At 38.1% G+C, this 14415-nt stretch overlaps 1 protein-coding gene across 2 annotated transcripts in view; it reads right to left on the bottom strand.

Annotated features, from left to right (window-relative positions):
- LOC145292945 (uncharacterized) overlaps positions 1-12599 on the bottom strand; it is a 140815-nt gene extending 128216 nt beyond the window's left edge. The window contains exon 1 of one of the 2 annotated variants that reach the window (XM_080139120.1): positions 11920-12599. The gene's annotated coding sequence lies outside the window, so the exon portion shown is untranslated. The remainder of the gene's footprint in view (positions 1-11919) is intronic. The other variant, XM_080139121.1, reaches the window with a different exon arrangement.
- Between the last annotated feature and the right edge of the window lie 1816 nt (positions 12600-14415).

The raw sequence follows: 14415 nt of genomic DNA, 5'->3' as shown, positions 1-14415 counted from the left end.
ATCAAGGAAGCAGTCCCAAGGTAATGTATGTATAACTATTACATAGGTATCAAGCTTATCCATAAACAATTATTTAGTGTCTGTTATGAAGACATCTTTTCCTGTAGAGGTCACCCAATGCTGGAGTGCCTTCAGGGAGTTTCTTCCCGTGAACTGATAGATCTTGAAATTCCTTCCCTGTTTCCTGTTTAATCCATTGTACTAACATGCAGAAATTTAAATGTAATGTGAACAGATACCTCGCTGCTCAACTCCCTGCTTAGAGTGTCTCTGCACAATTAACACTAACCCCTCATGTGTCAATGGCTATGTGTCTTGTTTATGGTGAATGTGAGTAAAAAAAACAAAAAAAACAAAAGAAAAAACGACTTTATAATTTATAATTTATAGAGTACATTTTACACTATTATTCAGGCTAGTATTCTTATCTTGGTTATTATTATCATAACGTTTCAGCCAATGTGTAACATGGTCTTTACATGTTAACATGGGCACACACGTTGCATAAAAAAAGGAAAGAAATTTGACTCGGCTTTTTCAGTTGAAATTTGACTCGGCTTTTTCAGTTGAAATGAAAGGCATTTATTCATGGTACTTTCCAAACTAATACATTGCATCTTGTTTCAAAAGTCATCTTTGTTCACCTTGTATGTAGTTGACATAACCCTGCCTTCTTGACATGGGCTTAAAAATCTCTCACTCCATCATGGAGCTACCCGTCCATATCACACTGGCACATGCTTTTTTCTGGTCTTTACCACGTGGTGCAATTTTACTCTCTTTTTTCTTTCCCTTTCTTCCTCTGCTGTGGCATCACATCGTTCACTAGCTTGGTCATTTGCACATGTGTCATGCGGCTGTTACTGCTAACATGTGTCAGCGGCTTTGTTACAAACGTGGTCTCTGATTTTCTTTTAGGGAGGGAGCTCTCAAGTTCCAAAAGATGAACATAAAGAATGTTAGCGGTTAAATTAGCTGAAATGTTGTGAAAATGACATCCAAGACAAAAATAGTAGCCGGAATAATCTAGAAAAATAATGTGGGATAATTGTTTAAATAGAAAAAGGACATGCTTACAATTGAAAGACCTACAATTGGCTTCGAAGAATTAATTGCTTAAAACAAGTTTTTATACTAAAGGGTAATCACTTATCAAGGCCAAAAAGCCACTCACGGATAAAGGTTAATTGGCTCGTCAGTTGGACAATAGACAATACCACGAGATGATTAGAAACAATTGGTGGAATGAACAAAGTTTGATTATTTAAGAGGACGGCTCAACAAGTGTTTGTTAACATTGGACTTTAACATAACCATGTTGTGGTCAGCTGGGAAGCAACCCCATGGTATTGTATTGCATAGATGGGAAATTTTGTGAAAAGGAGCTTATTCATGGATGTTCCGTTTGGTTTTAGAGATACAGAAGGAGAAATAAAAGTTCCTTGGAATGGTTAGAACTAGACGAGTTCTGGCTGTGAATATTTAACAAGGAGGTAACCTGAGATTAGAGCACTTATCATGAAAGTGAGAAAAAAAATAATCAGATCTTTCTTAGCTTGGTCATCTCTTACTTGAATTTTATGAAAAACACTTGTCTAGTTGAAACCACTATCAATAATTTCTCTCACTCTTTATCTGTGCCTAAACCTAAACGTAGATTCCATGAACAAAGCTTCTTTCTTAGAACTGAATGCCTGTGGAACTCTCTTGTGTTTTCCTGCTTTCCAACTGTCTACAATATGGTCATCTTCAAGTCCAATGTAAACAAGTTCTTGATGAGCCATCCCATTAAGTAATCCAATTTACCAAATTTCCATGACTAATGGTTACTACGATATTGTCTCATTGACTACTGTGCACTCATTGACCCTTATCCTCAAGTGGCCTCCGAGCCTTGATAAGTGGTGACTCCTTTGTAGAAAAAAAAAGACATTATCACATCAACAGGGATGTATCCCAGGGGTCGATATTTCCGCCTATATTAAGGAGAGTAGAAAGTGGATCTTGGGTTTACTTTCGTCAGTCTCATAACTCTCGCTTCTGTTATTTTGTCCTTTAGTTCTCATATTCCATGAGCAAGGTTTCTTACAAAGCGAGAAAAATTGTTGTTTTCTGGGTCAGAATCTATTCCATCTAACACTTATCGTTGGGTTTTAACCTTGAAGTATTTTTTTGTTTTTTGTTTTTAGCTCCTTACATCAAGTGACTTCATGCCTTGACTGGGGGCGATTCTCATAAAAAAACATTATTCCTTAATAACTGATATACCTGATGCAATTACATCTGAGCTAGGTGTATTTTCTGATTACCTCATACTCTACAGCCGGCATGGGGGCAAATCCATATTCCAGCCAATAGTAGCCAAAAATGGATTGCACATTTAATGTTATCAAGACAAAGCTCTTTTGCTTTAACAGCAATAACAAACCTTTTCAACCACTAATTGTCATGGCCGAGAGTCCAGCGTTCAATCTCCCTAACTTGACATTATCAGTTAACAAGAAATGGAATAAGTAAATGAAATATGTTGCCAAGTCTGCTGAAAAAAAAAAAAAACTGCCGGAAGATGCCTACACGACCTTGGGTCAGGTTTTGGATCAATACTGCTGTTTGTTTTGTTCTTTTCTTTTTTAAATATTTTATTCATTTTTTTATTCTCTCTAAACAAAGGAAATCGACACTGAAATGTAAATAGCTACTGTGCTAGAAGCCAGATTTATATCGGTCATCATAAGTAGAGAGTTGGGCAGCAAGATGTTTGTCTGTATAACATTTAAATTTTTGCATATTAGTATAGTCAGGGAATCAATGATGCACCAGATGTGGCAACAATACTTCATTCATGGGTGGATCTTGGCTTTGTAAAGATGTAGGCTACTGCCAGGTGTGAGAATTTTTTTTTAACTTTCTTCTTACAAAATCAATATTTGATTCTGGTTTGCCAGTTCTTTTTGTGAATCGTTGCAGCATGTTATTAAGAATAATAAAATATAATCCAATTTAATTCCTTACAGAAAATAACTTTGATTTGCTATTTACTTTCTTAATTTCCCTAAACAATGCATATTACTGTTCAACTCTCCACAGACCCTTGTTAGACACGATTCCAAATAGTAAACCCTTACATTCCAAGTGGCAATATGTCTTGTTTCCAAAAAAATTTTTTTATTTATTCAAGGGTAAACAGTTACATTTTGTCACTACAAACAGCCATCTGTTTCAGTCAATGAGACTTCATCAACCGACTCTGAACCATTGGACGCTAAAGAAAAAAAGCTTCTTTTTTTTTCATCAAAATTTTCTCAATTTATAGAAATTCTTTCCAGTTGTAAAACTCTGAAATAAATCATTTATATTGTTGATCTCGATGGAATCGTTTTCATCCATTTATTTCTTCATATTTGTATCTTATCACTCATACAAGTAAGTTGTGATAAAAACAACAACAACAACAACACTGCTATGGCTATGTTAGGCTAAAACACAAACTCCATCGTCATCAACATATTAGCAACACCCAAACAGAAATAGAATGTAGTATCATATTATCAACACCTAAATAGAACTAGAAGGTAGCATCATATTAGAAATAGAACTGTTATACTTTCTCTACAATCTGCCATTCTCATGTGAAAAAAACATCATAACTCTTACCAAACTCGACAACTTTCTTCAATTTACAAATTTATTTCCCTTTGATTCAACTTTCAATGCACCCACCTACATCATAACTCCTATCAAACTACTATAACTTTCTCAAATGTATTACAACTTTCAATGCACACACCTAACCCTAATCTACAACCGCAACAAATTTCTTCTTTATGTTTCTAAACTTTTTAGATAAAGATTGATAATTTTTATTATTTGGATTATTCAGATTACTGTTATCATCTTGAGTGTTATTTTTCCCAAAATAAAGGGTTCTGTTCCAAATTCCATGCAAGTTCGTTGTGAAAATGACATTCAAAATGAGAAAAGCAGTCAGAATAATCCAAATGATACAACTTTTATTCTTGTAAATAAATATTGTTTATTATGTTAATCATTTAACATAGCCCACAACATTACTTTAAAACATGTTTTAATACTGCAGTCAGCATAGGGACAAGGAGAGCAGGCTGATCATGTTCAATGTTGCTGACAAACAGTGCGCGTTTCAGGTCATCGCAATTCATGCGCTTTGCACCACCTGGGAGAGAGCCTCCTTTTTCCGGCAGCTCAACACATTTGTCGGATGTCCGAAGTGGGTAGTTCTAGTGAGGGATTAAAATGCCATCCTTGACTCTAACACTGATAAGGTAGGAGAGAGAGCTAGAAGGATGGAGAAGTGTGAGACAAGCCTGGCCGATCTGATGGCTAGATGCAATCTGTTTGACAGGTTTCAAGTCGAATACTCTAGGTGGGAGATGTGGACATGGAACATGGACCAATAGCCTATCTTCCTATCCAAACACCTACTTGGATAGAATGCTTGTCAGAAGAGGCGACCTAGACTTTATAGCATATCCAGAGTTCCATTGGCTAGATTATTTGGACCATAAATTACTTATGGCCCATCTAAAATTAACAAATAGTCCTAAGCTAGCAGGATACTGGAAGTTGAATACCTCCCTACTGGAGATACAAGACTTCTGGGGACAACTAGTACTATTCATACAGAGCGCTTTAGTGGGGGCGGTTACAGGGAATAGAAGGTGGGCAAGTCTTAAGGCTAAGATTAGAGACTTTTCTGTCAGATACCCTCATTGTCTTGCTCTAGATAAGACCCAGACGAAAAAGCACCTAGAAGAGAAACTAGCAAGAGCAATGGGGTGGGGGATAACAACAATCAAGAAATAGCTAAGCAGGACCTTCAGCATAAGGCTAGCAAGCATTACAGAGGGAAGGTAGTTAGGGCTAGACTAGACAAGATATCCAATGGAGCCGTGAACTCCGACGCATACGAGCATCATGAAGCCTCTAGACGCAACTCAGACAAGTACATCAAACACCTGGATAAACGAACCCTGACATCAACTCAGGAGATCTGTAAGGGGTTTCGGGAACATTTTAAGGAGCGTTTTACAAAAGAGCCCTGCCTACCTGTACAGGAATTCAGCGACTATTTGGCCAACTCTCTCCACCTTGAAGCGGCTAAGGCAGGGTAACCCAACGGGAGGTCCTGACAGTGATGAAGCAGGTCAGCTACAACAGATCGCTGGGGCTCAATGATCTGCTCTACAAACTGTGTTTGAGGCTGTCACCCATGTTTATACCGATTCTGACAGATATGTTCAGCCATTGGTTTGATCAGGGATCCATCTCGGATCAAATCACCAAGGAAGTGATCACCTTGCTGAGGAAGAGGGACAGGCATGGTGGGGAAGAATTAGATGACTACAGCCCCATAACTCTGCTAAACAGAATTTTAAGGTTTTGGCGAGGATCCTAGCCAATCAAGCAGAACTACACTGTGGAGGGAAGATGTATAAAGAGCAATCTGCACCTGATCCGTATGATCCTAGAGGGAAGGATAGAAGACAACATGGAAGCCGTGCTGATCAGTTTGGATCAGTCCAAAGCTTTCGATAGGGTTGACCATTGCTTCCTGACATGTTTTAGAGGCCGCTGGTTTTAAAGCAGACTTCCGCAAAGGGAGCTCCATTCTGTACTACATGTTGACATCCGTAGTGCAAGTGAACGGAAAGTGCTTAAAACCCTTCATTATCTCCCGGTTGGTTCGTCAGGGCTATCTGCTATCCCCCCTGCTCTACATCCTTGAGTTGGAGCCACTACTTCGCAAACTGAGGAGCGGGGAGGCAAATATGATCCTTCATGGAATAGCTCTGCTCGCATTCGCTGATGACGTCACCGTCTTTATGTCATGCTTTCAAGACATCAAAAAGGTAACAGAGGCACTCACTCGCTACGAAACGGTTGGAGGTACGGTCAAAGGTCGCTGCCATGGTCGTCTCATGGCAGCAAAGGAAACTTTCCTTAAAGGGTAGAGTGAAGGCATACATGTCTTTCCTCTCATCCTCTACCGGCTGGTTGTACTTCCCCTGCCTATGAAATACCCAAAGGCCCTCTGGCGCCACCTATCCAAGCTACTCTGGAATGATGAGACGTATAGGGTTTACGGACAGGTTTGTATCCAACGTCCTTGTGAATCCTGGATATGACCTTAAACTATATCCAATGGTGAGGTCCCAGCTTGTGGGCATTGGGAAGTGTGGAACCACCCTTTAATTGCCATTGCTCCCAGGTCCACCCTGACCCAGTGGTAGTACGTTAGGGTCCTAACTATGGGTTAAATAGAAAATGACTTGAAAAAAAATATATTCTATTAAAATATTTTTCTTCAAAATCACTGGATTCGGCATTAAATAACCAGAAAAGGGTTGATGTGCCATAAAACAAAAACAACCAACCAACGTCCTTGTGAGGAAGGCTTGGGAATGCCTGACTTAAAGTGTTATTGCGATGCTGGAAGGCTGGCCTTTCTGAGTCGAACCTTGATGGAAGAGTCTGTGTGAGATCCCATGATTGAGGCTGCCTTTTCAGACCTCATCCTCAACCACATAGTCAAGGCATGTCAAAGGCCGTGGGGTGACATGCAGTTCCTCAGGGAATGCCGAGTCATATTAGTACTGAAAGTATGCCAACAGGGTGACGGGTTGCATCGATCCCAAGCATCCTCATCTTCTGAATGTGTTCCTAGTCATGCACAATGACAGGCCGCCATGGAATGGAGAGAAATCCTGGCCGTAGCCAAGTTAATGTACATGTTACCTGCCTAGGCATGGTGCATGCGGCTCCTAGTCTTGCCGGACCCCAGTTTCAGTAAGGTAAACCTTGTTTTCCTTAGCTAAGAGAGTGTATGGTCCCCCTCTCCTCTTCTCCAAGTTGCCCCCTCCATTCTTTTTCGCCCCCCGGCGGTTCCCCAAACTTGGAGTGGACCCCCCCCCCGTCCCAAACTACTCCATCTTTTATTTTTCCCAAACTTAGTTCTTCAAATCCCTTAGGGATCGACCTGCTTGTTTTTGGCCTTCATCAAGCCAGAAAACAGTGGGCGATCTGCCATCTAGCAAGGATTGGGAGGGCCCTACTAACAACTTTTTTTCTCTTTCGATTGTTTTCCCCACCCCACCCACTAATAAAACCATTTTTAACCTTTGTTAATTACACATAAATAAAAACGATTAAGCTTTTTTGTTATGAATATATATGTATATGATGATCTCATGAAAATAAAACTGATATTGCACTAACCCCTAATCCTGAACTGAACATTAAAAGATAGTAATAGTATAAATTCGACTTCAAACAGATACCGAATCTCCATTCGTAATAGATTAGAAGAGACCCTAATTACTTGCTTTCTCATAAGGACAAAGTTAGACCCTTTCGTTCTTTAATACGGTGAACAGGGATGTGCAGAAAGGGGTACCCAAACACTTCCCTTTTTACTTCTGTTTTAAAAGTGCCCTTTTCAGAGGAATATATTATAGGTCTGTGCCCTATCGAGACACGTTTTTTTTTTTTCCACCTGACCACCTGCCCTGAAAAAGTTCTCTGCACGTCACTGGTGACGAAAAACCAACCTCCCTATAAAGGGCACTCTGGATTGGGAGCAAAAATAAGAAAATGCCTCAGTAGAGAAGGATTTCTCCTTCACTCGAGGATAGGATAGATATTACATTTGGATTCTAACCCAAAGGCTAGTAAGAAGTATCGCTATTTACTTTTCTCCCACTGAGGGCAGAGTATGTAGGTTTTTAATGTGGAGAAAATCCAGGTCTCCAAGAGGACCACTCTAGAATGGAAGAAAACAATTTTTTAAAAATGCTTCAGTTTAGAAGGATTTCTTCTTCACTGACCGAGGAAAGAAAAGATGAAGTGTAGCATAGTCATTTCTAAAAAATAATATTTCGTTTATATTTTTTGATAAAATATTTTTTTTAGAGATGAACCTATGGTGGAGTTAAAAATGTAATTATAAACGAAAATTGCTGTGAATTTAAAGTAAACAACGATCAAAAAATATTATATGTAAAATTTATATTTGTGAAAAAAAAAAGTTTGCCACCATTTTTGTCACGTGATTGTTTTTTGGTAACAATAACAAACAAAAGCATGTTCTTGCATTTTGGGCAAGTCTCTACGCGATCTTAAAAATAAAAAAAATAAAAAATAAAATGATAACATTTTACCTTTTGCCCTGACGCTAACAAAAAATAAATAAATAAATAAATAAATAAATAAATAATCATAATAACAACAACAACAGCAGCAACAACAACAACGCAATTCATTTTTATTTTCATGCGATTACACGGCAACATTTTGGAAAAATTTGAAAAAAAATCATAAAATATTTTAGAATTGGCGGAGGCGGGAAGGATGATTTTATTATATAAATTTATGGTGAAGGTATAAAATAGTTAACTAAGTATCCCATCACCATATTAAGAATGGGTTTCTAAATAACGTTATTAGGCTAGGGATTTTTATCCTTGACCCCCAAAATCAACAAAGATTAGACCATTCCTGCAATGATCTGGTCCCTGTTGATTTTGTGGTGAAATGTTACTTTTGTGCAGTTCTAGAAGGCCCACTCTCCCAGGTTTTACCTTCTCTCTTTGAGAAGGGGTTAGTTATTGCTAATCGCCTGAGGCGCCCTTACTGGGGAATGCCGACGTGACTTCTCAGGCACTTTTTTCAGATCAGAGAACCCCCTCCTCTGGGGCACTGGCTTCTCAATCCCACTTTCCAACCATGGTGTCACAGTTCTTGCAGTGGGAGAGAACTATATACCCTAAATAACGTTATCATTTAAGAAAACTATTCTTAACATGAGGACGGTGGAAGTAGCTTGTTAACTATTCTGTACCTGGGCATTCTCTGGTGAGGATGCTTCAGGCGAGAAACCGATTCCTTTTAAAGAAGTGGGTGATGCCTGGAAGGATGCCATTCTAGGACCGAACAGAACAGATACTACACTTTGATATATGCCTGAAAGTGGGTGGGGGCTGTGCCAAGTTAAGACTAACATTCACATTTATTCTACTTAGGTTAGCTCTGACCAAAATTGTCACTTTTCACCCCTCCCCCTATCAACAATAACATAAAAAGGTGCTTGTGCAGATTAGTGATATTTTGAACGAACACATTTTAGGTGAAAACATTATTATGTATTTACATGTCATGTCGAAATTAGTATAAATTACAAAAATTACAAAAAATTTACCCAGTAGATGTGCTAGATATATTTTTAACAAGAAAAATGATTATCTTTCTTTTTTTTTACAAAGGAGACCACGAGGGCCCGAAGTTCACTCGAGGATAATGGTTAATGAATGTAAGGTGGTAGTGTAGTTATTGTTAATAGTGTAGATTGGGTAGAATTTGATTATTTATGAGGACCGATCAACAAAACTTGTTTACATTGGATTTGAAGGCTACCATATTGTAGTCAGCTGGGGAGCAAGCCAGTGGAACAGTGTTCCACAGACAGGTAGTTCTAAGAAAGAAGCATTGTTTATGGAATCTGTGTTTAGATTTAGGCACAGATAGAGAGTGAGGAAATTGTTGACAGTAGTTGTACCTATTTACTATGCCTCGCCACGGGACAGAGTTAGACACCAGGGTCGATTTTTAACGTGGAGAAAAGGTACAAAAATAAAAATTATCTCAGTCGTGAAGGATCTCTCCTCCACCGAAAGAGAACAAGAAATAGAAGTGCAGCACCTGAAGAACAGATGGTATTTATTTGCTCCCCCACTGAGCAAATTAGGCACAAGGCCGATTTTTAATGTGAGGAGTGAAGGGAGGGGGAAGGGAAAAAGGGGACCAGCTCCCGAGAGGTGGGAAATGGGAGCTGGTTAAAGGTCAGGCATGTGGGGTTGCCGCCGCATCTGGTCTTTGCTAGTCATAGCTTGCAGTATCTGTCGGAACAGATACTACACTTTGATCTTGTCCCGAAGGCCAAAAATTTTTTGTGAAAGTTGGGCAAAGGGGGGGGGACCATAGATTGGAACTCGGATGAACACTTGCCATGACAATAATGATAGAGCAGAGACATGCTTGCAACGTATCTTCTGTGAGAAAGAAGTTGCAGGGAAGAGAAAAGGGCACTAAGTCGGTTTTGAACTCTATCAAGGAAGGATAGAGTACACCAAGCAGCACCTACCAAATGTGGCAACAGTACTCCATTTTAGGATGTACTTGGCTCTTATACAGATAGAGGATTGCATCGACAGTGAGATACCTACTGAAGCGGTAGAATGATCCAACCATTTTTCAGCAATCTTGGCAACAGATTTGATGCATGTGTTCCATTTCAGATTTGGAGTGAAAGTCAGTTCCAGAAACTTGTCAAGACATTGAAAGCCATTCTTAACACGAAGATGCGAAACTTGAAGATACCTCACCCCCACCCCACCCACCAAAAAATAATCATCAACATACGTTTTGACATTATGTTTTTTTAAAATGTATAACTCTAAATTTAAGTCAGGGGAGATAAGTTAGTTTTTCATACTGAATTGATTGCACAACTCTTGTACATTAAAAAAAAAATACAATAAAACTTCCTAATTCGTTAAATTCTATTTTTACTTGTAATTATTTTTCTACTGGATCATTTTTCATAATTTATGCTAATTTCGATATGACACGTAAGTACGTGATAATGTTTTCGCCTGAAATGCGTTGGTTTAAGATCTCACTAATCTACACAAGCACCAATAATGTTAAACTCCTAAAATAAAAAATAAAAAAGTTTGCTCATCAATAATTTAATGGAGATGAATTATGAATGAGCATCCAGAGGATTCCAATACTTAAGTAATCAGTTCCAAGTATATTGACGAAGAATTACAAGTCAGTCTCGGAAATGGACGAAGCAGTTTACGATTATAAAGGCTCCAAAAAAAATGTTAAAAGGCAGACGACACTAAGCATGCAGATGCTTAGGTTACAATTAAAATAGCTTTAGCTTCTCATAAAAATAAAAAAGGGAAATTTTGTAGAAATGAGATTCTACTTTTTTTAGGCGAGGATATGTGAACACCTTGAAAAACTTATTGGAAAGAAAAAAACAAAAAACAGTGCAATTGTTTTAGAATTTAGAGTATATAATTTTAATGTAAAATTATCGCCCATTTCCGGACAGTTAAAACTTTTTATTGCCATAAACTACAAACATTTTACCATTCGAATTACAAGATCATAAAACTACACGTTATTACCTAAATAAGTACCACACACACACACACACACACACACACACACACACACACACACACACACACAAAAAAAAGAAAAGAAACTCACAGAATTTATCTCCACATAACAAAAATAAATAAATAAATAACTTTAGTTAACTTCCCTAAGATGGCTGAAATGTAAACTGCTCATTTCAACTTACCGACATATTTCTATTACTTGTGCGCTTTTGCAAATTCATTCATAGCTTGAAGTGATTTAATTTTAAATCTTTCTTAGCTTTTGTCGATAGCTCAAACAGTAGGGAACACGGCTGGAGTGCTAAATGTTTTGGTTTCGATTCTAGATGATGGCACCTAAGTCATTTATTATTATTATTATTATTTTGAAATCAATACTATATATTAGGTACAATATAATATTCAATGGATAAGTGGCTCTATAATAATAAATATAAAATCTGCATGTATTCAAATATATTTAAGCATATTTTACAACTAGGCAAGGCCGGGCGCCCCCTCCCCCGCCAGTCCTAAAATAATTATTTTTGTCTATTGTCTTTCTGCCAACTTTTTCAAGGTGTTCACGCGTAATCACCTAAAAATAGTAGAATATCATTAGTAGTGGACAAAATTAGTTGAGGGTGTCAATCTACAATAATACCTCATTCATTGCAAATACAAATAAAAAAAATAATTTTATACTTACTGAATTATAAACGCGTTTCTTCATGGTAGAAATAAATAGTGCTTGGACGAAGGTAAATTAGTTTGTTTTTTTTTGTTTGTTTTTCCCCCCAATATTGCCTTTCTTTTTTTTGTTTATCCGACGTCCGTCTGATCTTTGTACTTACTAAGTTGTCAGAAAAAATATTCTCTTTTACATAAATTCAACAAGTATTTTAATTTTAAGCACCTGTAGGAACCACAAGTACTCCCAGTTCCCTTTAATGAAAAGAAAAGAAAAGAAAAGAAAAGAACAGAAAAAGAAATGCTGAAGGACAACAGGTTTTCTGATCAGGTACCTGACCTAAAAGCGATCAGACACCCTGCCATATATCGATCCCTTGTTGCACACGTGAAGGGAAGTGGTCATTGTAGGATTTAATTATTTCTTGTGTGTGTGTGTGTGTGTGTGTGTGTGTGTGTGTGTGTGTGTGTGTGTGTGTTCTACCCGAATGGAACCATAACTAAAACAAGTGTTTGTACACGAGGATACGAGAAGTTTTTTTTTTTCGTATTTTTTGTCCAAAAGTGTAGCAACAACAATGAGGAAAGGTGTTACATGAGGTTAAATACGTCTATTCTTCGTCACTTTGGCTATCTCTATTGTGCTACCCTTGGGCGAAAATAACACTGTCAAGTTAGCACTTGTCTTCAGAATTGTGTGTGTGTGTGTGTGTGTGTGTGTGTGTGTGAGAGAGAGAGAGAGAGAGAGAGAGAGAGAGAGAGAGAGAGAGAGAGAAGGAGCAACAAAAAGCCTATTAAAAGACTAACTCTGCTCGAATTGGATATAAAAACAACAGATCTTATTTATTTATTTATTTATTTATTTATCGGTGTGAATACACTCGCTACGTCTAACCATACTGATGAGTCTTTGACAATAAAACAGCTGCCTGCTGATGGCTATATATCTTATATCTACATACATGTGTCCCCTATTTATAGGTTGGTCTATCTGGTAGACGAAATTAGTGGAAAACAATAAAGAATAGATTTCTCTAGGTTACTGGTAGCATAATGAAATATATGTAAACAAAAACAAATCACATATAGCACTATAATTTTTTCTACAGTTACTGGCAGGTTTATTTGAACAACGGATACAATGCTTGGCTACCGATCACATTTATATGTGACCAATCCTTTGAGCCTTGTGACGTCTAGTCATACTGATGAGTTTTTTTTTGTTTTTGTTTACAAAAGAGTCACCACTTATCAAGGCCCAGAGACCACTCGAGAATAAAGGTTAATAAGCATACAGTGGTCAATGGGACACTGTTGTAGTAATTGTTAGTGGAAATTTGGTAAATTGGATTACTGAAGGGGAACAGCTCATCAAGAACTTGTTTACGTTGGACTTGAAGACAACCAGCCGGAAAGCAGGCAAATGGAAGAGAGTTCAACAGGTGTGCAGTTCTAAGAAAGAAACTTGTTTATGGAATCTACATTTTGGTTTGGACACAGATAAAAAATGGGGGAAAATATTTATAGTGTTTTCAGCTAGACGAGTGTTTCTTGTGAAAGATTGGAGCTCAGATGAGCACTTGCCATGAAAATAACAATAAAACAGAGACAGGCTCACAATGTCTCTTCTGTGAGAAAAAGGTTGCAAGGAAGAGAAAAGGGCATTCCCCACTCGGCTATGAAGTCTGTTTTGAACTCTGTCAAGGTAGGATAAGGTTTTTCTAGCAACTTCTGCCCATATATGGCAACAGTACTCCATCCTTGGACGTACCTGGCTCTTATATAGGTAGAGAATTGCATCAGCAGTGAGATATCTACTGGATCGATTGAAGGATCCCACCATTTTCCCAGCGTCCTTGGCAACAGACCTGATGTACTTGTTCCATTTCAGATCAGAAGTAATGGTCAAGCCCAAGAGCTTGTCAAAACATGAGGCCTCCCCAAGACGAGAGTCATCTATTTCAATTGATGCCAGATGGAGATCAGAACGTTGATGATGTAAAGATAGAAGCTTGATTTTAGATGCATTAAAAGTAATCAGCCACCTCTTTCCTCATTGTACCACATACTCAAGATTAGAGGAAAGATAATCAGAGAGAACTTAGTTGTTTACGGCCTTTGATGCACTGCCATTGATGGTAGTGTCATCAGCATAAATGTCCACGAATGATCTAAGGATGTGATTTGGAAGATCATCGATGTAGATTAGGAAGAGAGTTGGGCCAAGGATGAACACCTGAGGGACTCCAGCATGAATCCTATGAGCTTCTAATTTCTGCCCATCTCTTATGAACCTATCAGAGAGAAATGATTTAATAATTGAGAAGACATTTCTAGCTACACCGTAACTGGAGATCTTGTGAAGTAGACCTTTATGATATACTCTATCATAAGCCTTTGATATGTAAAGAGCAACTGCCCTAGAAAGGAAGCCTCTGTCAAGAGATTCGCTAATCCTATGAGATATAACCATAAGTACATCTGTTGTAGATCTAGCAGAACAGAAACCATATTG

Source organism: Euprymna scolopes, chromosome 14 (assembly GCF_053919585.1).
Source record: "Euprymna scolopes isolate OS-2025 chromosome 14, ASM5391958v1, whole genome shotgun sequence".
Lineage (NCBI taxonomy): Eukaryota > Metazoa > Mollusca > Cephalopoda > Sepiida > Sepiolidae > Euprymna > Euprymna scolopes.
Note: the sequence above shows the minus strand (reverse complement) of the source record. Positions and strands in the feature narration are given on the sequence as shown.